The 27,898-nt window shown below is 34.3% G+C and overlaps 1 protein-coding gene across 3 annotated transcripts in view; it reads left to right on the forward strand.

Annotated features, from left to right (window-relative positions):
• CDK19 (cyclin dependent kinase 19) overlaps positions 1 to 27,898 on the forward strand; it is a 208,353-nt gene that overhangs the window by 22,573 nt on the left and 157,882 nt on the right. The window contains exon 2 of one of the 3 annotated variants that reach the window (XM_031964407.1): positions 18,953 to 19,014. The exons of the other annotated variants lie outside the window; for them this stretch is intronic. The gene's annotated coding sequence lies outside the window, so the exon portion shown is untranslated. The remainder of the gene's footprint in view (positions 1 to 18,952; positions 19,015 to 27,898) is intronic. 3 annotated transcript variants of the gene reach the window in all.

Consider the following 27,898-nt stretch of genomic DNA (forward strand, 5'->3'; position numbering starts at 1 on the left):
GAAATATTTTTATTTTATTTATTTTTTTCATAGCTTTTTATTTACAAGTTATATGCATGGGTAATTTTACAGCATTGACAATTGCCAAACCTTTTGTTCCAATTTTTCCCCTCTTTCCCCCTACTCCCTCCCCTAGATGGCAGGATGACCAGTAGATGTTAAATATATTAAAGTATAAATTAGATATACATGACCAAACCGTTATTTTGCTGTACAAAATGAATCGGATTCTGAAATATTGTACAATTAGCCTGTGAAGGAAATCAAAAATGCAGCTGGGCAAAAATATAGAGATTGGGATTTCAATGTAATGGTTCTTAGTCATCTCCCAGAATTCTTTTGCTGGGTGTAGCTGGTACAGTTCATTACTGCTCCATTGGAACTGATTTGATTCCTCTCATTGCTGAAGATGGCCAGGTCCATCAGAATTGATCATCATATAATATTGTTGTTGAAGTATATAATGATTTCCTGGTCCTGCTCATTTCACTCAGCATCAGTTTGTGTAAGCCTCTCCAGGCCTTTCTGAAATCATCCTGTTGGTCATTTCTTACCAAACAATAATATTCCATAATATTCATATACCACAATTTATTCAGCCATTCTCCAATTGATGGGCATCCACTCAGTTTCCAGTTTCTGGCCACTACAAAGAGGGCTGCCACAAACATTCTTGCACATACAGGTCCCTTTCCCTTCTTTAAAATTTCTTTGGGATATAAGCCCAATAGTAACACTGCTGGATCAAAGAGTATGCACAGTTTGATAAATTTTTGAGCATAGTTCGAAATCATTCTCCAGAATGATTGGATGTATTCACAATTCCACCAACAATGTATTAGTGGCCCTGTTTTCCCACATTCCCTACAACATTCTGCATTATCTTTCCCTGTAATTCTAGCCAGTCTGACAGGGGTAGAACTGCTTATTTTTAAAAAAAATTTTATCCCCAAAAAGTAAAAAAAAAAAAAAAGAATTACTGATCAATTATTACATAGAGTTCTTTTTAAAAAATGTGAATGTGTGCTTTTAAAAGATAAGTATAAGGCAAATCTTAGAGGCCTCCCTAAGTGTCATGATAACCCAATTATCAACTTCAAAATTGTATCCTTACTTGAATGATAAACTTTGGTTAGTGGGTGGAGGCTTTTATTTTATTTTAGAAATTTAGGTTAACAATATATTTCTCTTACTTAGCTTTGCCAGATCTGGAGTAGTCATTATATTATGTTCAAGGTCAGTTTTGATGGTTTTAGCCATCTGTCTCTGTGTTTATCCACATACCCTGAACCTATCTAGAAACCAGAAGATTATTTTACAAGTATAAAAGACCCAAGGATCCTTTTCATTTAGCATAGATAGTATAATAAAATACATTTCTTTCCAGCAAGTATAATCTATTTGTTCTTTTTCCTAACATTAAAAAAAAAAATTGAGTAGCAGTCAGTAATAGCCAAAACAGTTTGATTTTTTTTTTTTCTAGTTGAGAAAATTTCACATGGAGCCTCTTAGTCAGATGGAAAGAAAATCTTATTTTTTTTCTGGTTTTAGTTTCTTTTAATGAATGATTTTACTTTTGTTTCTCTGTTTTATTTGACTTTTAATGGAAATACTTTTAAATAAGAACAAGATCACAAATTGCAATGTAGTTAATAGTTCACAATTGTTGGGTGGAATAAATTCATAAGAATAATGCCATATTGCGTCTTTAAAAAATGTATTCATATGTGTTGTACTATAAATGTGTGTTTTTGAAGATAAGAGACAATAGTCTCTTGTTTTTGAGCAAGTCCCTTCACTTATTTGTGTCAGTTTCCTCTTCTGTAAATCAGGGATGATAACAGTACTTACATGAAATATTATTCTGTACATCCAACCATTCTGGAGAACGATTTGGAACTATGCTCAAAAAGTTATCAGACTGTGCATACCCTTTTACCCAGCAGGTTACTACTGGGCTTATATCTCAAAGAGACCTTAAAGAAGGGAAAGGGTCCTGTATGTGCAAGAATGTTTGTGGCAGCCCTCTTTGTAGTGACCAGAAACTGGAAACTGAGTGGATGTCCATCAATTGGAGAATGGCTGAATAAATTGTGGTATATGAATGTTATGGAATATTTTTGTTCTGTAAGAAATGGCCAGCAGGATGATTTCAGAGAGGTCTGGAGAGACTTACATGAACTGATGCTAAATGAAATGAGCAGGACCAGGAGATCATTATATACTTCAAAAACAATATTATATGATGATCAATTCTAATGGACGTGGCCATCTTCAACAATGAGATGAACTAAATAAATTCCAATAGAGCAGTAATGAATTGAATCAGCTACACCCAGGAAAGAACTCTGGGAGATGACTAAGAACCATTACATTGAATTCCCAATCCCCCTCTTTTTTGCCTGCCTGCATTTTTGATTTCCTTCACAGGCTAATTGTACAATATTTCAGAGTCAGATTCTTTTTGTACAGTAAAATAACGGTTTGGACATGTATAATTATTTTGTATTTAACTTATACTTTAACATATTTTAACATGTATTGATCATCCTGCCATCTAGGGGAAAGGGGGGTGGAGGGAAGGAGGGGAAAAATTGGAACAAAAGGTTTGGCAATTGCCAGTGCTCTAAAATTACCCATACACATATCTTGCAAATAAAAAGCTTTAACAAAACAAAACAAAACAAAATGTTATCCTGAAAATCAAATGAGATAATCATTATTAGCAAAACATAGTGCTTGACATATTGTACGTACAGTATAAATATTCCCTTCCCTTTGTCCCATTTTCTGCCTGGTTGGTATACAATAGGCACTTAATTCATATTTATTAAATAAAATTCACAAAGCTTAATTAGCTTTTTAATTATTCATGCTATTTCAGAGTAATATTCATACAGATAATTGACTAGTTCTCTTGTGGGAATTGGCGACACTTGAAATGAAAATACTATTGTAAAAATTTGAGGGAAGTAAAGCTTCAAGTCAAGTTTACCTATTTTCTTTGCATTCCAGTTTGAAACTTTTCCCAGCTTTTTCCTTCAGCTTTACTCAAGTCTCTGAATAATGTAAAATATCAACCTAGAATTAAGGTATATTTTTTTCCCTCATGATTTAATACTTGCACAGTCCAAAATTTCCTAATCTTTAGAAATCAAATACCTATACTGCTGTTTTCCAAATATGAAATGTTATGTAGATGAATACTCAGATTCTGAACTGAGATCAGAGTAGTAATGTGGTTTTATTTTAAGACTATTTGTGACAAAAGGCTGCTTTTGTTGTGGGAAAGAAATTATCCACTAACATTCTAAATTTAAAGTCTTTTTATATCTTAAGAACATTGTTATTATTTATAAATTATTTATAAATCTTAGGTGTGTTGTCAATTATCTCAGTTATGCAAATTGAGATGAGTTAATAGTTTTTTATCCAAGCTTTTTCATCCTTTACTATTTATAGTGCTTTATTAGAGTACTTCTGCTGTGTTTGATATAGGGCCAGTTTGTATTGAAATCCTAACATTTTTACTTTTGAGAAGGACAACATCTTTCCCTTGAATTGACATTGAATTTGGAATGGGAAAACATTCAAATCTTTTGACTTTTTTACTACCTTTTTGACCACAAGTGAATCATTTAACTTCTAAGTTACAGTTTCTTTGTAAAATGAAAAGATTAAACTTATGATGTCTAGTTTTTAATTTTAAGTTTGTGATTTTGTGCCAATTCCTTTCTTTTTCTGACTCAAAAGGCAGAACTTATTTTCATCCATGTTATTTATCTCTGATATGCATCTCTAGAGGTTGTCCATTCAGATACATTTTTAATTCTGATTAAAAGACATTATTTATTTTGTCTGTTATGTTTATTTGAAAAAGCCAAACTCCTTTGAGGGATTGATTCTAGGAGCTCTGAAATGTGTTGGAGCTTGATATAGTCTGCCTATTCCACCTGGGGAAGTCTTTATATGCTTGGGGCAGACACTCCCCCCAAATTCACTGGAGTGTTTGAGACCCTTTGGTTACCTTCAGCTTGGTTTAGTCTGTCTGCTGAAACAGTTTGCCCGGGTGTGGCTGCTGTGCATGCTACAGCTTCTTGGAGTCACAGGTGAGTTAGGTGGCTCATGTAGGCACTTGAGATGGAAAGCAGCCCTGTAATGGTCCTTGCAGCCCTCACAACAGAGGTAATAGTGTTCCTTGAACACACCCTATATCATAATTGAATTAGTCTTAGGAAAGTTTTGAAGATCACCTGCCAGGATAAGAAACCAGATACTGAGCTCTTTTTTCGAACTAAACTGCTAAGAATTCTAACTCTGTTGCACAGAGCACAACTCTCTTGGGTTGGTCACATTGTTCAAATGCCAAATATATGCTTTTCAAAAAGATTGTTTTATGGAGAACTCTCACAGGGCAAGTGCTCAGAAGGTAGTCAGAAAAAGTGATAGAAGGACACTCTTAAGGTCACTTTTAAGAACTTTAAAATTGATGGTATGACATAGCAGACACTGGCACAGGACCATCCTGCATGGTATGCTCTTACCAAAGAAGATGCTGTGCTCTGTGAGCAAAACATAATTGAATTAGGTCAGAAGCAATTAGAGATGTGTAAAATTAGAGATTTGTGGCAGAGCTTTCTGAGCTCCTTTTCGTCTGATCAACCACAGTCCGTCACTGTAATTTGACTCTTAACATAGTGGTGTCCTTTTGGTCGTCTTCGAAAATGGACAACACCTAACCAAAGTGTTATATGTAAACTGGAGCATCTGGAAGACCTCACTATCTATAAAGAATCCTTTTTTAACTTGAACTCCTTTCTGTCACAGAGGCAAATATTTTTGTCAAGCATATATCTCCCTGTTTTATGAAATGCCTGATGTTTTCTAACAGAGGGTCATTGATAGGATAGGGTTTTTTTGGTGGTAACATCTTCCAAAGAATCTTTAATACTTTTGATATATGGATGGAGGCAACATTTGTTTTTGTTTTGTTCTACCAAGTCAAATGCTTTTTTGTACTCCCAACAGTGAGCTCTTGTGTTCTCTGTTGTAGTTGTTGTTTGTCTTTCTTTCTCGAAGAGGATCACAACATCAGAATGGTGATGCCATGACATGCAAGTGAATTGGATTTGAGTGAGGGAGGGCTGTGCAAGGTCACCTGTCTCACTTTCCCCTCCAGAATCTGAGACCTGTTGAAGACCTTAAGCTTAAAAAGCCCAAGTCTCCTATTGTATTCTTTATCTTTCAGTTAATTATGAAGTAGTATTTTATTTGCATTACTGATCCTACTCTATTTCAGCTTCTCCAGTAGATTGTCCAGTCACCCTCATTTTCTTGCTTCAATCTTTATCATTTTGCACCTTCACTGCTGTTTACAGGTATCTCCTCTCTCTTTCAAAAACCTTTTACTTGATGTTATCATCCCTACTTGTATAGTCCATATTACTTCTCTCCTCAGTTAAACTTGAGAAAGTTACCTCTCTTAGATGCCTCTACTTTTTCTTTTTTCATTCTGAATTCTGGCTTTTGAACAGAAATTTTGGACAGAAATTGTTCTCTTCACAGTTATCAGTTGCTATTTCTAATGGCCTTTCCCAATCTGTCAGTTAGTCTCTTGGCTTGGTTTCTTTTCTAGGGTTTTAGTTCTCCTGTCTACTTCTCAGTTTCTTTTTCTCTTTCTTCAGCTAGCTCATGCCTAATGACTGTGGGTATGTCCCCCTAAGTTTTCTCTTATGCCATCTTCTTTTATACTGTTTCATTTGGTGATCTCATCAGCTTCCATGAGTTCATTTATCAACTTTGTTCATATAATTCCCAGATTTATAAAGCCAGCCTTAAACTCTCTCCTGAGCTGCAAGCTCACATTACTAATTGCTTTTTGTCTGTCTCCTGGTGGATGTCCCATAGGCATCTCAAGCTAAGCATTTCCAAAACAAAACTCATTATCTTTCTCCCTCAATTGTTTTCTAAATTTTCCTATTACCTTTGGTCTTCTACTTCTACTCCATCTCCTTTCATTTTTTTAGTCACCCAAAGTCTCAGCCTTGATTATTATTCTTATTTATACTCATTTTACATATCTAATCTGCTACCAAACTTTTTTTTAATCTTTACAAAATCTCTCCTCTTACTCTATTATTGTCTCATCTCCATCTCTGCCATTTACTATTATTATTGGTATTTTCTTTGTATTGTAGTAGACTTGCAATTGATTTTCCTCCCTCAAGTCTCTTCTCCACTCCAATCTTTCATTCAGATTATCATATTCATAATCCTTCAACTCAGTAAATTCTTATGTTTTTCTGTCATCTCTTTGATCAAATTAAAATTTTCTTTTTTGGCTTTTTAAAGTTCTTCATAACCTATTCCTTTTCTACCTTTCCAATCCTCTTTATGTCCCTCCTTCACTCTGATCTATATTGACACTGGCTTCCTTGCTGTTACTTCAATATGGTGCTCTATGTCCCAAACCTATGCCTTTTTATGATTTGTTCCTCATGACTGAAATGCTATTCCTTTTCACCTCTGTCTCCAAGCTTCTTCTAAAATTTAGCTCAAATTTTCCTACCTCTTCCCTATATTATTTTCTATAGTTTATTTATATATTGTTTCTCCTATCAGAGGGTGAGCTACTTGAGGGCAGTGACTGTTTTACTGCCTTTCTTTGTATCCTTATTGTTTACTTATTATCATGATGCCTGGCTCATAGTGAGCATTTAATAAATGATTTTCAATTGACAAACTGATGATGCTGTTTATAATCATCCATCATTCTTTTAAAGATTTTTGCTGGTGTTTATATTCTAATGTGGTATTGGCTTTGGCAGCAATCATTATTTAGTTCAATGTTTGTGATCCAAGGTATTTTCTAAGTGCTTTTGTTCACTTTATTATAGCAATTTATGTTGGTTTATTTCAGAATTGAATTATTATAAGTGATGTTGATGTCATTTCTATTGTGAATTTCCCATTTTTGTTTTTAGCTTGGTCAGGGTTAAATTTTCTAAACTACATATCATATTTTTTTCTCTTTACTATTTACTATTTAATAAATTATTATAAATTCTTATCTTGGCTCTGATGAGTAATAGTCTGGGTGTGCACATACAGATGACTTGTTGATAGTTCTCCTCCCACATCCATAAAAAGACTTTTTCTATTAGGGTACAGTAGTCATTTTTGTGATGTTTGGAGCTTGTCATATCTTGGAACCTTCTGATTTTCTTTCTTCTTTTCTTCCCTTGCCCCACCTCTTTTTTTCCTCCCTCCCTTTCCCTCTCTCTTTCTTTTTCTCTCTCTACCTTTCCTTTTTCCTCTGTCTTCCTTCCTCTTTTCATCCTTTACTCCTTTCCTACTTTTTTTCTTTTTTCTTTCTTATTTGATTTTTAAAATCTTTGATGCACTCTCCCAAGAAGGTTCTTTGGCTTTGAGCCTAATTCATATCCCCCTTGAGGCTTAACATACAGGGATTTTTAGCTGTTTTGGTCTTCTCTGTTAACACAGTAGTGTTTGATTAAGTGTATAATTCTTTTTTGTTTCTTGCTCATTTAATTTTTTTTTTGTCTTTCTTTCCCCAATCCCCTTTCCCCCTTTGTGATATTTAAACCTCTGCTCCTCGGGCAAAAGAAGTGCTGTCCCAAGCTTCTTGTGTAGTTTTGAGTTTTGGCTTTCAGCACAAGTGCTCCTTGTGTTTGGTGACTTCTTAGGAGTGCTGCAAGTAACCACACCTAGTCCTGCCTGTTGTTGCCTGGTTTCCCTGGCTTGGCAACATTCTATCTGTCCTGGGACTGGAGATTGCTTCACTTGTGTACTGTGCTACTGTTTTACTGAGACAGGACTTGATTGCTGATCCTCTTGTAATTAAGAACCCTCTCTTGGCTTTCCTAGACACCATCTGAACTGGGTTGTATACCCCTTTCACCCCAGTGAGACTTAGTTTTTTTGAAGTCCTTTTAACCTATCTTGAACTGGAAATTGTTTCATTCTTCATAGGTTCTGTACTTCCAGACTTAATTTGAGGGAAACTGGGAGAACTCGAGCAACTTTCTGGCTGGTCTCCACTATCTTGGAGTTAAAAACTGTCCCCACCCCCCCATCCCCCATTCTCCCCTAACCCCCTTCATAATAGAGATGGACTTCTGGAGGGATCACTGATTTCAGTCTCCTGGTTTGAGATAAGAATAGTTTTTTGCCTTCCCATCAGAGATAAGAATCTGTCAAGAATTTTTGGAAAGGAGATTTTGCAATCTTTAGAAACTCTCTCCCTCCCTCCTTTCTTCCTTCCCTAGTTCTCTGTTCTCTTTCCTTTCTCTGCCCATATTAGATATTATTTCTATTGAGTTGATAATGGTTTTCTGCAACAAGGCTAAGATGGAAGCTGAGTTTGGGCTAGAGAGGAAAGGTGCTCTTAAGTGATAAGGGTAGAAAAAATTTGTGTGGTAGAAAAGTATGATGGAGAAATGGTGACAAAAAAGGATCTTAAGGAAAGCAGAGTATTACACTGTGTTACGATTTAAAGTTTGGAGTTGAGGGTGGAAATGAGTATATATTATAACTAGTGCCACTGACAGGAGAATTGATCAGCTTTTTGGAGTAGAGAGGCCCTCATTGGTGTAGAAGGACCAATAAGGCTACTGAGATTGATATGATTTTATATTTACATGGAAATTAAAAAGTCAAAATTTTTTCTTGTCTCTTATCTTAGAAAATTTTGAAAAAAGCTGAAATTAACCTCCCTTCTTCCTTTTTCCTATCCTCCTCAATTCCCAAAAAGTATATTAAAAAAAGGTAGGAATAATCATATGCCAAATTAGCTTTTCTTTTCTCTCAAACACACATAACACAACACACACTCACACACACACACACACACACACACACACACACACACATATACACCATTCTATTTGTCATATTTAAGGCTTTTTAGAGGGGGTATAGGGAAGATCACTTGGGATAATTATGGGAATGTAAAAAAGCAGAAAATAACATTCCCATTTATAAATGAACATTTGGAGCCATGGAATATGGCTTTTTCCCCCTTTTAGCAAATTATCTCAGCTCAGTGGTGCCATCTTCAGGTTTTAAAGCTGCCAACATTTCTCCTTGTGTAAGATAGTTTTTGGTAGAGAGAAGACCATAGTTATTTGTTCTTCCCCTTTCCATGACAACTTAGTATGTAAGGGGAATTTCTCAGGAAACCTAAGTATATTATTGTATAGAATATTCAGGGTCCCACAGGACAGAAGTAAATAAAAAAGGTTTTATAGTTCACAATTTACAAAAGCTCTTAGTATTTTCATTTTTCTATCTAGAAGATATAGGGTATCTTTGTGCTCTGTGACATGGCCCTTTTTCCTGCATAAAATTTTTTTTGTTCTAGGTCTTGCTGATCAGTTCTAATTTTATGCTTGTGGAATTGGCCAGCTTGAACTCCCCTTTCTGAAACAAATATTCTCCAGCTTTTCCTTATGACAGTTAGGTATTGGAGCCTATGCAAAGACTTCCATCTGCCCCTCCAGCTATGTCATCTGTTCTTCTGATACTCTGACCATGTCCTGGGAAAAACAGTTTAACAAACATGCATTTACTCTCATGGCAAGGAAGATAAAACATAGCTTATGTTGGAGTAGTTTATGTTTTAGAAGGAAGATACACAAATAACTATTATACAAAGGAGAATATAGTAATCACAAGAAGTTGAGGCTTGAATATTCCCAGAAACTTGAAGTATGGCAGATATAGCATTTGAGCTTTAATTGGACTTTAATGAATGGAGAAGGATTTAAAGGCACGAGAAATAGTGGGAGCCAAAGTTTGGAGAGAGAAAAGGTTAAGTTGAGAATGTGGGATGAATGGGAAGTAGTTCTATTTGGCTGGAATACAAGAGTAAACATGATAGAGTGTAGCATAAAATTATATGGGTATACTTGGGGGATATTGCAGTTTTGGTTCTAGACCAACACAATAAAGTGTGTCACATGACTTGGTTTCCCAGTGCACATAAAAATTATGTTTATATCATATTGCAGTTTATTAAGTGTACAGTTACGTCTTTAAAAAAATCTCTACCTTAATTAAAAAAATACTTTATTGTTAAAAAATGCTAACCATCATTTGAACCTTCAGTGAATTGTAATCTTTTTGCTGGTAGAGTGTCTTGTCTTGATGTTGATGGCCACTGTTGTTTGAAGATTGGGATGGCTGACAATAATGAAGTTTATTGCATCTACTGACTCTTCCTTTCATGAAAGATTTCTCTCTAGCATATGATGCTAATCACATTCCTCAAAAACCTTGTTATTGCTTTATCAACTAAGTTTATTTAATTTTCTTCAGTATTGTTATGTCTCAGGAAATATGGAGGTACAAGGAGAGGGAGAGAAATGAGGGAATGGCTAGTTTCTAGAGCAGTCAAAACACACACATTCATTGATTGTTAGCTGTTTTATATCGATATAGTTTGTATTGCCCCAAAATAAATATATTGCAATATCAGAGTTATAGATAAGACAATTATGATGAAAAATTTGAAATATTGGGAAAATTACCAAAATATGACACGGGAGACATAATGTGAGCACATGCTGTTGGAAAATGGGCACCAATAGACTTGCTTGATTCAGGGTTGCTTTAAATCTTCAAATTGTAAAAAATTGAATATCTTTGAATTATAATAAAATGAAGTGCAGAAAATGAGATGTGCTTGTACTGCAAGGATAGTAGGTTGGAGGCAGATGGTGGAAAATAGTATTGCAGTTAGGTAGAAAGATTGGTGAGGTGTGAAGTAAGGATAGTCTAGGTTTGTATCTCTCCTCATCATGAAATTGGGCAAGTCATTTAACCTCTCTTGATTTCCTGATCTTCAAAATTGGAATAATAGTTGTACTTATGTCACAAGATTGTTACAAAGATCAGAAGAGATAGTTTTATGTAAAGTGCTATGTAAATCATCAAGTACTAAATATTAGATATATGCCAGGATCAAGAGTTTATACTTTTCATTCTATAGGGAGTAGGAAGCTACCGAAGGTGGATTTTTTGTTTTTTGTTTTTGTAGAGGACTGAGGATCAGAATGATATTTAAGAATTGTGTTAGTAAGCAGATGGAAGATAGAAAAATAAGCCAGTAGATTGGAGAGACTTAAGTTTTGACTTATCCTGGAAGAAACTTAATTCACAGCACCTGAATAAGAATATTATGAATAAGATCACTCATGTATTAAGTGGAATCAGTAGTCTCCATATTTGTTTTCTCGTGTATCTTATTGTATCATTTTTTTTTCACAATGGACCCCTATTTTATGTCTATTATGTAATTTACTATTTTTTTTTAATTTATTTTTTTAAATTATAATAACTTTTTATTGACAGAACCCATGCCAGGATAATTTTTTTACAACATTATCCCTTTCACTCACTTCTGTCCCGATTTTTCCCCTCCCTCCCTCCACCTGCTATACCAATCAGACTTCCAAGAAAATATTTTAATGATCTATAAAAAATAAGAACAAAATTCATATGGAACAATAAAAGGTCAAGAATCTCAAAAGAATTAATGAAAAAAAAGTCAAATGAAGGTGGCCTAGCTGTACCTGATCTAAAACTATATTATAAAGCAGCAGTCACCACAACCATTTGGTATTGGCTAAGAAATAGATTTGTTGATCAGTGGAACAGGTTAGGTTCACAAGACAGAATAGTCAACTATAGCAATCTAGTATTTGACAAACCCAAAGATCCTAACTTTGGGATAGGAATTCATTGTTTGACAAAAACTGCTGGGATAACTGGAAATTAGTATGGCAGAAATTAGGCATGGACCCACACTTAACACCATATACCAAGATAAGATCAAAGTGGGTCCATGATTTAGACATAAAGAACGAGATTATAAAATAAATTAGAGGAACATAGGATAGTTTATCTCTCAGACTTGCGGAGAAGCAAGAAATTTGTGACCAAAGTTGAACTAGAGACCATTATTGATCACAAAATAGAAAATTTTGATTACATCAAATTAAAAAGCTTCTGTACAAACAAAACTAATACAAACAGGATTAGAAGGGAAGCAACAAACTGGGAAAACATCTTCACAGTTAAAGGTTCTGATAAAGGTCTCATTTCCAAAATATATAGAGAACTGACTTTAATTTATAAGAAACCAAGCCATTCTCCAATTGACAAATGGTCAAAGGATATGAACAGATAATTTTCAGATGATGAAATTGAAACTATTAACACTCATATGAAAGCGTTTTCCAAATCACTATTAATCAGAGAAATGCAAATTAAGACAATTCTGAGATACCACTACACACCTGTCAGATTGGCCAAGATGACAGGAAAAAATAATGATGATTGTTGGAGGGGATGTGGGAAAACTGGGACACTGATACATTGTTGGTGGAGTTGTGAACGAATCCAACCATTCTGGAATTATGCCCAAAAAGTTATCAAACTGTGCATACACTTTGACCCAGCAGTGCTACTACTGGGTTTATACCCCAAAGAGATCATAAAGAAGGGAAAGGGATTCGTATGTGCAAGAATGTTTGAGGCAGCCCTGTTTGTAGTGGTTAGAAACTGGAAAATAAATGGATGCCTATCAATTGGAGAATGGTTGGGTAAATTGTGGTATATGAATGTTATGGAATATTATTGTTCTGTAAGAAATGACCAGCAGGATGAAACAAAGAGGCTTGGAGAGACTTACATGAACTGATGCTAAGTGAAATGAGCAGAAACAACAGATCATTATATATGTCAACAACAATACTATATGAAGATGTACTCTGGTGGAAGTGGATTTCTTTGACAAAGAGACCTAACTCAATTTCAATTGATCAATGATGGACAGAAACAGCTACACCCAATGAAAAAAACACTGGGAAATGAATGTAAACTGTTTACATTTTTGTTTTTCTTCCCGGTTTATTTTTACCTTCTGAATCCAATTCTCCCTGTGCAACAAGAAAACTGTTTGGTTCTGCACACATATATTGTATCTAGGATATACTACGACATATTCAACATATGTAATTTACTATTGTATTATTAAATTATATGTGCATTAAATTTCATTGACAAAAATTGAATATGCTTCTGTGTTTTTAAAAATATAGTTTGATACACATATCCTTTTGGATAACCAAAATTTAAGTTTAAGATATCTTGATAATAGTGATGGCTTTGTATTAGTTATTCTTTCATTTGAAGGCACAGTGTACATGTACAATAAAATTTCTCAGTCCTGTAGACTTAAATTGATAGTGGATGTTGATATATATTTCAAATATTAATGTTAGTCTATATTTGGCCAACTTTTTGTCAGCTGTAATTTATTTCTGTCTTTTATTAAGAAGTGTCAGTTTCCATTTCTTGTTATTTGATTGTATTTATGATGTTGGTATTTTAAAACTGGAGTTGCCTTTTAAACATTAATTTGTCCATTTATTTATTCATTCATTCATTTATTTATTTTTGAGGCAATTGGGGTTAAGTGACTTGTTCAGAATCGCACAGCTAGGAAGTGGTAAGTGTCTGAGGCCAGATTTGAACTCCTGATTTCAGGGTTGGTGCTCCACCTAGCTATCCCCAATTTTTCTTTTTAAAGTTAATTTGTACAATATAATTATTTAAATTTCCTTAATTGGGTACATGCAAATAGCAGTAAACCACCACATAGTGAAGACAAATGAGTAAAGGTGTAATATCTATCCATATATTAAATATTAATAAGGCTTAAATTTTTTTTGATGACAAATATAAATATATTAATTTTTTTTCTTGTGCCCTAGTAGATTGTTTGAGTAGATTGATTCAGATCAATGGTCTCTGGGCAAGAAGAGATGAAGGATTGAATGAGATTGTGTGGATAGTGGTATAGTGGGATGGAAGTGAAAAATATTGTGGAAATGGAATTGATGGAATTTGGCAAATATTTGATTGTGTGGGGTGGAGGAAAGAGAATAATCGATGACTTTTGAAGTTGACTTGGGAAAGTTCCTTGTGAAATACTTCTGAGATAAATACTTCTTTGTTTGGGATTTAAAGTTAACTCTTACCATTGTGGTTTTAAACCTATCTTGGAAGGTTGTGTGCTGTTGACCATCTTAAAGCTTTTCCTTTTTTTTGCCATCTGAAGCTGAGAGAGGAAATGGAAATGAAGCCCAGTAGAATTTGGATACCTTTTATGTTTAGCTAGGGATCACTGGTAGTGCTTTTATAAAGGAATTTGTATTTTAAATGTTTTAAACTGATGTCTTAAATGCAACATACCCAAAACTGAACTATCTTTCCCCAAACCCTTCCCTCTTCCTAACTTCCTCAATACTGTGAAGGGTACCACCAGAAAGTCTCCCAGTCATTCTGCCTCACAATGTTGCCCTCAACTTATTACTTTCTCACCCCCATATCCAGTCATTTGTCATATTATATCATTTCTATCTGTATATTATATATTGTATACACAACTTTCTCTCCTCTGACAGTACCCCAACCTTGGTATAGGCCCTCTTTATCTCTCACCTAGACAATCACAGTACCCTGCTGGTTTGGTGTCCCTGCTTCAAGACTTTTTCCACTCAAATCCATTCTTCACTGAACTGTCAAGTTGATTCCTTCCTCTAATTTACCAATTCAGGCAAGTCTAGTCCCTATTATCTCCAGGATCAAACCTAAAATCTAGTTTGATATTTGAAATCCTTCATTACCTTTCCTATTTTTCTCTTTCTTGTTTTCTTATACGTTATTCTCTTCCATGTAATCTTTGACCCATTGACACTGGCCTTCTTGCCATTCCTCACACAAGATATATCTCAGCTCTATGTATTTATATTAGTTTCCCTTGACTCCTCTCTTCCCCACTTTTTATTCCTGGAACCTTTCCATCTTAATCTCTACACCCTACTCCCTGATTACTTTCACGTTTCAGTTAAAGGTGTTCCCCCTTTTCTTTCTAAATGTGATAGGGCTTTCCCTCTGAGATTATCTCTAATTTATCATATAAATTTAATGTTTTATATGCAGTATGTATATATGTATATAAATATATGTATATAAGTATGCATATATGTGATAGATAGTTGTTCCGTCATTACAGTTGTGTGCTACTCTCCATGAACCCAATTGCAGATTTTTTTGGGGGGGTTGATTTTTGTTTTTTGGCAAAGGCACTGGAGTGGTTTGTCAGTCTCTTCTCTAACTTTTATAGGTGAGGAAGTTAAGGTAAACAGGGTGATGTGACATGCCTATGATCACACAGCTAGTAAGATATTGAGAACAGATTTGAAGAGTCTTCCTGACTTAGTACTCTACATTCATTCATTTTTTTTTTTTTTGTAGAAGAAGAACATTTATTTATTTTACTAGAGCTTTTCATTTTCAAAATTTGTGCATGCATAATTTGACAACATTGACCCTTGTGTTTTAGATTTTTTCCACCTCCTTCCCTAAATGGCAAGCAATCCAATATATGTTAAATATGTTAAAATATGTTAAATCTAGTATATATATAAACATTTATACAATTCTCTTGTTACATAAGAGAAATCGGTAAATTCATTCTTTTAAATTTTTTAAAATAGTATTTTATTTTTCCAAATATATGTAAAGATAGTTTTCAACATTCATTTTGTAAAAGTTGGTGTTCCAAGTTTTCCTCTCTTCCCTATTCCCCTCCTCCCCAGCACAGTAAGCAATCTGATATAGGCAATATATGTGCAATCTTTTTAAACATATTTCCATACTAATTATATTGTGCAAAAAAAAAAAAAATTAGACCAAAAGAGAAAAAAATCCACTAGAAAGAAAAAAAGCAAACAACAACAAAAAAGTGAAAATACTATGGCTTAATTCATATTCACTCTCAATAGTATTCTATCCTGTATTCATTTTATTGCATTATGTAGCATATATGCATGTATGCATGTGTGCATGCACACACGTGTATAGGCATGTTGTCTCTCCCAATAGACTGTTCTTTGAGAGCAGATATTGGTTTTTGCCTTTATTTTTCCAGGGTTACAGGTCTGGACCATTATAGCTGCTTAATAATTGATTACTGTACTAATGTTTCCATTGGCTGCCATGTTCTCTACTTGGCAAGGACATAAAATGTTTGTAGTCTGAGGTGATAAGACAACTACTTTAACATTAAATTTTTGATATTAAACTAATGAAGGAAATTGTTATAATCAAGGCTAATATCTTTGTTTTTTGTATTTCCTGTTTATCAGTATGGTACCTTGGGGAATAATTCTTAATGAAGGTATTAGTCATTGATTTTAATCTTTGTTCTATCTGGTTAAATTGCCTATACCCATAAATTCTTATATATAATTCTAATGTCAGAAACTATTATTTCCCATGAGTTAAGATTTTGTTAATTTCATTTTTGTGATGTCTTGATATTTTCCATTTTTTGTCTCTCCTAAGAAAGTATTGATAAACATGAAATTTCTGATTAGTCTTCAAATCTTTGACCTTTTTAATATCTTAAGGCCCAGGGGAGCTTACAAAATAGAATTTTTTGTACCTCTTCATTCTCTACAATAAATGTTGATCTGTAAGTCAAGGCTAATTTTCCCCCTTCATGTTCATTATGAACACTGCAAAATACGACCCAAATGTCTCATGAAATGTTTTAATTATGATGAAATCAACTAACACTTTTGGTAGCCTCTCCAAGGACTTGTAAGCTATATTTTTTCATTGAGCTTCAGGTTTCTTCTCTCTCTCTCTCTCTTTTTTTTTTTTGGTTTGAATGCCTCTCATAATGAAGTCTGCAATGTTGATGTATCTTGTTTCTTTTAGTAGAATCTCAATTTTTGAGTTTCGGACAATAATCCTACATATACAATATCAATAATTGTTAGTTTGAAGACTTTCTATGAAGATTCTATCATTCTTGTCACACGCAGACCCTTTTTTTACCCTATGCAGAGGGCTGCATAGGACTGACAGCATTTTTTTGTTTCATGGATTGTTTTGGCCAAAGAATTCATTAGCTAATAGGGAACTTACTGATAATATACCCCTTTAGGCATAGGGCTTTTTTCTCTTATCAAGTCTATACTTAGAACACTTTGATCAACCCTGCCTGCAGCTTACACTATATGGTCATTGCTTCTGAGAACTCTGGGTTACCCTGATGACTTAATGAATGGGACTTTGTGGAAGTTGAAATTAATTTTTGTCATATTAAGTATTTTAAGGTAATGGCAGCTAAGCACCTTTGGTTATTTGGCACTAAATTTATTTTGTAGATCTCCTATTTTAAAAAATTTATATTTATCTGATTTCTCCTCAGTTCATTTTAAAAAATTATATTTCCATGTATCTTTGAAATGTAAATGTTTCACTGGATGGAATTCCCATTTTATGAAAATTTGTTTGTTTTGTTGGAATCTTTTATAATTGTAGTATCATTCTACCTATTTTTCCTCTTCTTTTAAATCTTTATTGTGCCAATCTCCCCTCACCTCTACTCCCCCATTTCTTTTTTTTAATTAAAATTTTTTTTAAAATGATGGCTTATTTTCAAAATATATGCAATAATAGTTTTTAACATTTACCTTTGCAACTTTTTTCTCCTTCTCTTTCCTTCCCCCACCAGCAGCAAGTAATCCAATACTTTTCTATACATATTTTCACAATTATCATGCTGCACAAGAAAACTCAGATCAAATAGGTAAAAAATGAAAACAAAATGCAAGCAAATAATAAAAAAGGTGAAAATCCTATATTGTGATTTACATTCAGCCCCCACAACCCTCTTTCTGAATGCAGATGGCTCTCTCAATCACTGGTCTATTGGAATTGGCCTGGATCTCCTATTGTTAAAAAGACCCACGCCCATCAGAGTTGATCATCATATAATCTAATTTCTGTATACAATGTTACCAATGTTATTCACTTCATTTAGTATCAGTTCATGTAAGTCTCTCCAGTGTCTCTGAAATCATCCTGTTGATTGTTTCTTAGAGTAGAACAATAATATTCCATAATATTCATATACCTTAACTTATTTCGAACACTCTCCAACTGATGGGCATCCACTCAGTTTTCAGTTCCTTGTTACTAAAAAAAGAGTTGCTTCAATTTTGTATATGTGAGTTCTTTTCCCTCTTTTATGATCTCTTTGGGATACAGGCCCAGTAGAGACGCTGCTGGATCAAAAGGTATGCACAGTTTGATAGCCCTTTGGGCATAGTTCCAAATTGTTTTCCAGAATAGAAGAGGCGAACACCAACAATGAATATGTTCTTTATACACTGTTTTTGTAGTGTCCCGGTTTTCCCAAGTCCCCTCCAACATTTATCATTATCTTATCTTAATTTGCATTTCTTTGATCAATAATGATTTAGAACATTTTTTCATATGAATAGAAATGTTTTTAATTTCATCATCTGAAAATTGTCTTGAAAGGGGCCATTGCAAAAGGAGAGATTCAAGCTCCATGAAAGATGGGGAGGGCAAGATTGTTTAAACACTAGGATCTTTTAAATATTTACTGGGAAGATGTTTTCCTACCTTTCTAGCTTTTTACCGATCTTAAAAAGTCTTAGATAAAGGCAATCATAGCACTAGGGACCTTCAAATTCCACTTAGGGAATAATTTATTGAAGTTTTGTGTTTAAAATTTTCTCTCATTTTAATTATCATAACCTATTTACTTAAAATATTTATATTTACATTTTATGATTATACATTTTTTTATCCCTGGAGCCAAGTCTAAATTTTTTATATTTTAAAATTCAGTTCATTAACTGTATAATAAATATCTGGATGTTACTAATGCAGCTTTGGTTTGTATATTGAAAAGATCCAACTGATTTTTTCTTTTTGGGAAGATGTGTAAACTTATAATAGGCATTTGGCATTTTTTGTTTTGGGAAGTAGAACAAATCTACATAAATTTCTCTGCCTTTTGCCTCTGCTATGTTCATAGATTCCAGAAGGGCTTCCTGTATGGACCTCAAGCCTTGGAGGTAGCAGAATATTCAGCAGAAGGTAAAGAGGAGTGCTGCCTTCTGGTGTCATTGTGTGTGTGTGCTGGGTTGGGTGACATGACATAATGCTGCTTTTCAGGAAGGATGGCAAAAATATTAACAATTTAAATAGTGACCTAACATATGATACCTAATCCTTATAAAATGAAATTATCTTTAAGTCTTTGGACTTGAATATCTTGACTTCTGCCCTTAACGAATAGCATCTCTTTATTTTGCTCTATTAAGATAATTAGGAAAAAAGAGAGGTTTATTGTGATACGTATTATTTTAACATATTTTCCTAGCAGTAGTTCTTCATATTTAATTGAGAGATAATCTAGATTATAGCTAGTTTAATAGCAAGTATTTTTACTACAAGAATATTTTACTTAAAATTTTATTATATGAAGGGAAACTTCAGAAAAGAGTTTTTCGTAGCATCAGATTCACTAGCCAAAAAGTTCGTTTTTTATTGTAATTATGCTAGTTTCTTGTCCTTTGAGTATTCAATATTTTTCTCTCAGGTTTCTTTTCTTTTTTTTTTTTTTAATTCCCTGGAAGGGGATAACACTTGTAAATTCCTTTTTATACGCCTTAATTATTCCTTTACATATTAGTAAATGTTAATTCTTAATTCTGGTTAATCCTTTTTATATTTTAGAGAAAGAGTTTGACTTTGAAATGCCAAATGAAGATAATAATTTTTGTGAATTCTTGAAATTGATTATAAAACTTCTTTGGAAAATTCATGAACAGCATATTTTTTGGGTGGTTTTTGTTTTTAGTCTTTTTTAAAACAGTTACATGTAAAACAAATTTTTACATTTGTTTTTAAATTCCAGATTCTCTCCCTTTTTTTCCCCACATTGAGAAGTCACTTGGGAAGTTATGCAAAACATTTCCATAAAAGTCGCATTATAGAAGAAAACATAGAAACTCTCCCCTCAAAAAAACTCAAGGGAAAAAAAAAAGTGTTCTTCAGTCTATTTTCAGTCTTTTTTCAGTTCTTTCTCTGGGTATGGATACTGATTTTCTTCATAAGTTTTTCAAAGTAATCTTGGTGTAATTGTATTACTGAGAATAGCAGTCATTCACAGTTGATCATCCCACAACTTTGCTATTACTGTATACCCAGTTTCACTTTGCTTGAGTTCATGGAGAACTTTCTAGGTTTTCCTGATGGCATCCTGCTCATCATTTCTTATAGAACAACAATATTCTATCATAATCACATCACAATTTGTTCAGCCATTCCCCAATTGATGGGCATCCCCTCATTTTATAATTCTTTGTCTTAAGAAAAGAACTACTATAAATATTTTTGTACATATAACTTCTTTTTAAAAAATCTTTTGGGATTCATGCTTAGAAGTGATTTTATTAGGTCAGAGGATATGCATGATTTTATAACCCTTTGGGCTTAGTTCATGCCTTTTGATCATTTATCAACTGGGAAATTACTATTTTTAATAGATTTGACTCGGTTCTTTAAATACTTCAAAAATGAGGCTTAATCAGAAAAACTTGCTTCAATATTCTTTACATATTTATTATTGTTAACTGTATTCCCCTGCCCTTTAATCTATTTCCTCTTTCTTTTCATCTTGACCATCCTCAAGAGTGGTTTACTTCTGACCTCTCCCTTTCTCAATATGCCTTTTCTTCTTTTACCTCCTTCCTTATTGTATCTCCTTACCAATTTACTTTTCTGCATGATAAGATAGATTTTCTATATTCTGTATGTTATTTCCTCTTTGAACCAATGCTGATGAGAGTAAGGTTCACTCCCCGTCCTTTCTCTCTCTTATCCTGTAGTATGAAAGCTTTTTATTGCCCGTTTATGGCAAATAATTTATGCTATTTCCCTTGTCACTTTCCTTTTCTCCCACTGCATTCCTCTTTCATCCTTTAATTTTATTATTTTTTTTTAGATATTATCCTTTCATATACATTTCATACCTCTACCCTTTCTCTATATTCCTTCTAACTGCAGTGATAATGAGAAAGTTCTTATGATTTTCAAGTATCATCTTCCTATGGAGGAATGTAAATAAATAAACCTTAATAAGTCCATTATAATTTCCCCTTGCTAATAACTTCCTTGTATTTTTCTGACCAGGTAGCACACTTTTTTAAGAAAGAGATTGCACTCTCCATAAACTATTCCTGGATAGATTATACATTTTTGGTAAAATTCTTCTTGGAGATATTCATATGAAATAATTTTTATAGTTCTTCAATCATCTGTTCAAATGATAATTTATCTTCTACTTTGTTGATAGCCAATGATAAAAATTATTTTAAGTATTTTCTATTGTTCATCTACTGAATTTTCCAAAATTAAAACTGTACTATTAGGGATTTCTAAATTTCTACTAAACATTTAATAAAATTATCCATATGTGATTAAAGAACTGGTAAATAATCACTATTCTAGGTGTTGGGTCTACAAATAATACATGTGAGCAACTTAAATTCTAATGAAATAGATGAATACTTACAATATAAATTAAAAAAATAGCAAAAATAGTAATAAAAAAACAGCAAAAATAAAGTGACTGGATGGTAGTGTGAGAGGGAAGACCTTAGAAGTTGGGGGGAAATCAAGAAAAGTATCCTTTAGAAGATGGTGCTTGAGCTGCACTTAAAAAGGAAAGGAGTATATTTTTGCTACATAAGATAGCTAAAACAAAGGTGTAATGTCATCATGGTAAGAAATGACAAATCATTTTAGATGGATTTTAGAGTATTCTAGGGCAGTTTATATATCAAATGAGACTGGAAAAGGTAGATTATATACAAATTGTGAAGGACCTCAAAAGTTTAAGTTATTTATGTTTGCTCTTAGAGGCAAAAGGAAGGAAGGAAACTCAGTTTAGCAGAAAATCATCAATAAAATGAACTGGGAACGATAAGAGATTTTAGGTAGGGAGATAAATCAGTTTCATTTTGCAATGGAAATGAGAGGCAATGAGAACTTGAAATCCCTGGCAGTAGTTGTGTTAATGGAAAGGAGTTGGATGCAAAATGCTTTGGTAGAAATGGTTAAAATCTGGCAATTGGGATACTTATGCTGAGGAGGGAAAAGGAGAAGTCTAGGTTGGACTGTATGGTTATGAACCTGAGAGACTGGAAGGGTGGTATTGCCATGGGGAGACATAGCAAAATTTGGTAGAGAGGAGGGTTTGGGGGAAAAAGATGAGTTTAGTTTGGGGCATGTTGGATTTCAGGTGTCATCTAGTTTGAAATGAAGTTTGGCAGTTGGTGGTGTGAGACTAAAATACAAGGGAGAAAATGTGGTTTAATATGTATATATATAGATGTATCTGTCTGTAAATCATCTGCATAGAGATGATAATGTCCAAGAATCTGACATTTACAAAAGCAGGATAATAGAAGAGGTTTAAAAAGAAGAAAGGGCCCAAGACAGAATAGTATGTTAAGGAACATCTATAGGTAGGGAGTATGATGCATATGAAGAACTAGCAAAGGAGATTTAAGAAAAATGGGGAGACAAATATGAATAAGGGAAAGAAAATAGTCATTTATTAAACACTAATGCGTACTGGTCTGGTCACTGTGCTAAGTACCTTGTATATATTTCAATTGATGAGAATGAGAATGACTAAGGAGAGTAATAGAATAACAAACTTCGCAAAAAAGAGAAGTGGTCACTAGCATCAAATTCAGTAGTCAAGAAGAATGAAGTCTGAGGAAAGATCATTATGAGGAAAGAGAAGGTTCTAATCACCAAGCACTTATTAAGAGCCTACTCTGTGCCAGGCATTATGGTAAGCAGTAGAGGTAAAAAGAAAGGCAAAAACTAGTTCCTGTTCTCAAGGTTCCCACGTTTTAATGGAAGAGACAACATCTACATAGCTATGTACAAACAAGATACATGAAATATAAATTGGAAATGGCTTCAGAAGGAAAGTATTAAAGTTTTTATTTATTTATTTAATTTTTATTAATTAATTTTTATTAATTAATAATTAATTTTATAGTATATCCTAGATGCAATATATGTGTGCAGAACTGATTCAGAAGGTAAAAATAACCCAGGAGGGAAAACCAAAATGCAAACAGTTTACATTCATTTCCCAGTGTTCCTTTTCTGGGTGTAGCTGCTTCTGTCCATCATTGATCAACTGAAACTGAGTTAGATTGTCTCTTTGTCAAAGAAATCCACTTCCATCAGAATACATCCTCATACAGTGTCATTGTTGATGAGCTCTTGGTTCTGCTCATTTCACTTAGCATCAGTTCATGTAAGTTTAGGAAGACTGGGAAAGATGTCTTGTGGAAGGTGGGCCTTTAGCTGAGACTTGAAGGAATACAGGAAAGTCAGGAAGCTGGGTCTGAGAAGAGAAAGAATTTCAGACATTGGGAGACAACAATTGGAATTAGGAATTGGAATGTTTTGTGTGAGGTACAAGGAGACTAGTTTCACTAAATGAAGAATACATGGAGGGGAGTAAAGTGTAAGAAAACTAGAAGAGTAGTAAGAGATCAGGATATAAAGGACTTATAAATAAACAGGATTTTATATTTGATTCTGTAATTATAGGGAACCACTGGAGTTAATTGTGAGGCATATAATTACCTAATCAGACTTATGCTTTTTAGAAACATCAATTTGAAACCTATACTGTTTAGGACCATCAGTTCTATAGCTGACTGTAAGTTAGACTTGGGTAAAACTTGCCACATGGAGATGAACTAGCAGAATATTTGGAATAGTCAAGGTATCAGATGATGAGACTTTATGCCCCAGGGTATTAGCAGTACTAGATTAAAGGGGGAGAATACAAGAGATAATTTGAAAATAGAAATGTCAGGATCTGGTATTTGATTATCCAATCATATATAGATCTGAGAGACAGGAGTTGGGGACATCCAACAGTAAGCCTGAATGATTGGGAGGATGGGGAACCCTTGATATAATACAAGGTAAATTAGGAAGAGGGGAAAGGTTTTTTTTTTTTTTTTTGAGGCTACTTGGGTCAAGTGACTTGCCAGGGTGACACAGTTAAGTGTTAAGTGTTGTATTTGAACTCAGGTTCTTCTGACTGCAGTATTGGCATTCTAGCCACTGTGCCATCCAGCTGCCCCGGTTTGAGATGCCTACAAGGAATTGGAGATGTGTTACTGAAAGTCTAAGGAACAGTATTTGCATATAGATGATGGTTGAATTCATGAGAGTTGATTGGATGAAATCACCAAGTAGATTAAAAGAAAGAGAAGTATGCCCACAGGTGGTTGGTACAAGAGATTAAGAAGGAATAGTTTGATTGATGGGAGGAGAATAAAGGAGTGGACCCCAGAGTAAGAACTGCAGGGAGGTTAAGGAGCATTAAGAGATCCTTAGTAATTTTGGAGAGAGCAAATTTCCATTGAATGATGAGGTCAGAAACCAGCTTGTAGATATCAAAAAGATAATGAGAGAAGAGGATGTGATGGGCCTATTGTATAGTCTTCATCCATAAAAGGGAAGATAGATAAAACAGTAGCTAGTGGGAATGAACAAATCAAGTAAAGGGTTTTTGTTGTTGTTGTTTTTGTTTTTGAGTTTAGTGAAGACTTATTCTCACATTTCCTTTTCTACAAAGGATGTAGAGTAGGGGAATCATGGAAGGTTTGAAGAGGGATGAAAAGCTTTAGAAAAGATGGTGTGGTGAGTGGGATATTTAGTGAGGTGTATATGCAGGATATGCAGTAAGAGTCCAGTTAAGGCTGTGTAACATGAATTTGAAAGGTTCTATTCAGCACTGGTTAGAGATGTTTTTCATCAGCAGTATATGAGTGGGAATGAAGGCAGGAGATAGTGAAAATAATCCAAACTGAGACTTAACAGTGTAATCTCTTTGACAGGATAAGGGACAAGAGACTTGAAAGAAGAACAGTATTGAGTTAAGCTGGTTCAGATTGGAAATCATGGTGAAGAAGAGACTTGGGGACTGTAAGGAAGAGGGAGAAATGGAACGAGAATGGATCATGGAATTTTAAAAGTTAATGAGCATCATTATTTCATTTGTGTGTGAAAACAAGATCAAGGATATGACCTCGGTGTGGTTCTGGTGGGGTGGAAATAGTAGGTCATAGAAAATAACCAGTAACTTAACTGGAAGGTTAAGAGAGTTTAAGGAAGTTATCTATATATTTCTTGAATCTATAATGCGGACAGGAGTTGAGGAGAAGGGAGATATTGAGCTAGGAGCTGAACTCAATGAGGGAGGAAAGAGAATGTCCTAGAAATCAGTAGGCAGTAGTAGCCACTAGAACCTTGTTTGAGTGATAAATATAAATTTAATGAACCTCAAAAAAGGGAAGTTACTAAGTGGTGGTGATAGTCTGCACATGGCAATGGGGGACAAAGGAATATTTAAACTCTTCCATCGCAGTTAACAGGTATAACACATAATACAGGTATGTGTGAAGCAAAGTGCAACCAGTGCCAGAAAGGATAGTCAGGGAAGCTATGTCATCAGGAGCGAGTCTTGTGTTAGTAATTGAAAAAAGGTGTGGGAACAATTAGAAAAAGAGATTTAGGATGAAAATTGGTTCGTTAACTTTGGAACAGGGATTTCAGCGAGCATAGTGAAAGGCTTGGGGATTTTAAAATGGGATGTTGGTGGGACTTTAGGGGGATAAGAATAACGGAATGGCCAGTAAGGCATGTAGACAGGGAGATTGGATAATAGCAGCCAAATGGCAGTAAAGTTGAGACTTCCTCGGATAGGAAGGGAATGACAGGGTGGGATTATATTAATCATTGAGAAAATTGAGTGATTATATCTATGTTCAGCCTGGGGTAGATTTGTCCCTAGGCATCAGGTAGTAATTGGAAAGAGAATAGTGCAATTGTGTATAGTTGGAAAGAGGATGAGGAATTTGGGTGCAAGAAAATGACTGGAGTTGTAGGTGGCCATTTGTGTTGGAGTGCAATTAAGTGGTTGCACTGAGAGTCTAGGAAGCCCTTCTGGGCAAACTTAGACAATAGGACTTCACTTTTAGGTGGGCTGGAGTGCTTCTATCCTTATCTAATGGGAGGAATTGGGAGGAACCCCTTTATCATCTAATCTGGAGCATTAACTGGGTCTTCTGGACATTAGAGTGAAGGATGAAAGGCAGGACAGAAAAGACAGGAAAAAAAAAAAAACAGAAGAGAAAGGAAAAAAAGTAAACATAGTATGTGTTACATTTAGTCCCTGTGTAGTTCTTTGTCTAGATCTTGGTGGCATTTTTCATACAAAATTCATTGGGATTGCCTTGGATCATTGAACTACTGAGAAGAAACAAGTCTTTGAATTGTAGGTGACAATTTTGTTGTTACTGTTTCCCCAACCCAGCCCAGTTGGACTCCTCCAATTGAATAACTCAATTTAGTTATTGGGAGTAACCTCCCTCTTTATATACTCCCCCCACACAATGCCATTCAAGCTTCTTGTAGGAAGAGGGGGCTGGATGTGAAGGTGGAAGCTATAGTACTATACTCTCTGCAGAGCAGGGCTTTGGCTGCAGCCCAGGACTTGAGGCTGCCAGGAGTCCTGGATCCTTTGCCAACTGACTCTTGGGCTCTCACCGCTGTTGCACTACTGCTCCTGCTCCTGATGTTTCTCCTGCTGAGCTATGCACTTCCAGTCCTACTGTTTTGGGATCCAGGAGACTATATGTGGCAGCCATATTATCCTGCAGAAACTACCCTTTGATCTGTCCTCCAGCATATAGCTCCAACTTGATAATCATTGGGGGCTGGGCAGTACTCCTGGGTAATCTCATATCCCTATGATACAAGTGAGACTACCATGCAAAGAGTACTGAGCAAACATGAAGTGCTGAAGCATTTTTTTTTTCTTGTTGAAATCTGTCATACTAAAGTTGACAAATTTTGAAGGAGAGAGTGCTGAGGTACCGCTGTTATTGGATTCCTGAATACAGGGCCCAAATACCCTTGTGGGAATATTCTAGCATTTGAAGGTTTTTCTCCTTGAGTACCATCTCTGAAGAAGTATGAGATCATTGTGTCAAGGTTTGTGTTTGAAATCATCCACTAGAGGCAATAAAAATCTGAGATTTATAATTTGAAACTTTTCCTAGGAATCAGGAAAAATGTACCTTGGTTCACTGCTTATTCCCTTATTCCTTATTCCCTTCATTCACTCTTTTCTGTTTTTACTGGAAAAAGTAGATCTAAATAAAAAGTTTGTGAGTTGGACTTAGATAGGATGTACTTGCCTGAATTATTATACAATGTATATCGTTGTTGAATTTTTCCTTTGTGTTAGTTGGTACCCGAAGGTATTGATGTAAATTAAAAGGTATAATCATGGGTTTTTCCCTTTCAGGTGTAATTGAAAGATTATGGCTTATAATGTAGCTGTGATGTTGAAGTACTATCACGGCAATTAACATTAGCTTTTGGGAACTAACAATTCCAAATTTCAATGAAAAGGAATTTGCCATAGCAGAATCTTTATTTGTGAATTCTTTGTATTTCATTTGGCAAAGGTGATAGTGTGCCGTTCTTTAGTACATAATGTCTTTAAATGTTTATATTGATTTTGAAATATAATAATGGTTTTTACTTTTATGATGAAATAAAACTTCTTCAATCCTGAAATAATTACATATTGGAGTGAGAAATTTGAAAAATATTATTGAGGGATCAGCATTAGTAGTTCTTTTGGGCATATGAATTTGGAGATAATGCCACATAATTTTCTTTCTTTATTTTTTTTTTTAGAAAGATATAATTGTTGGCTTTTTTTTTTTTTTTGAATGGGCACTATTCAAGGCATATTTTGATGTCTATTTATTATTGTTATTAATTGTGCTTTGGTGTTTTCAGTTTCTTAGCTGTAAATATCACAATTATTGTGTTTGGAAAATAACTAAAATATTTT

Source organism: Sarcophilus harrisii, chromosome 4, assembly GCF_902635505.1.
Source record: "Sarcophilus harrisii chromosome 4, mSarHar1.11, whole genome shotgun sequence".
NCBI lineage: Eukaryota > Metazoa > Chordata > Mammalia > Dasyuromorphia > Dasyuridae > Sarcophilus > Sarcophilus harrisii.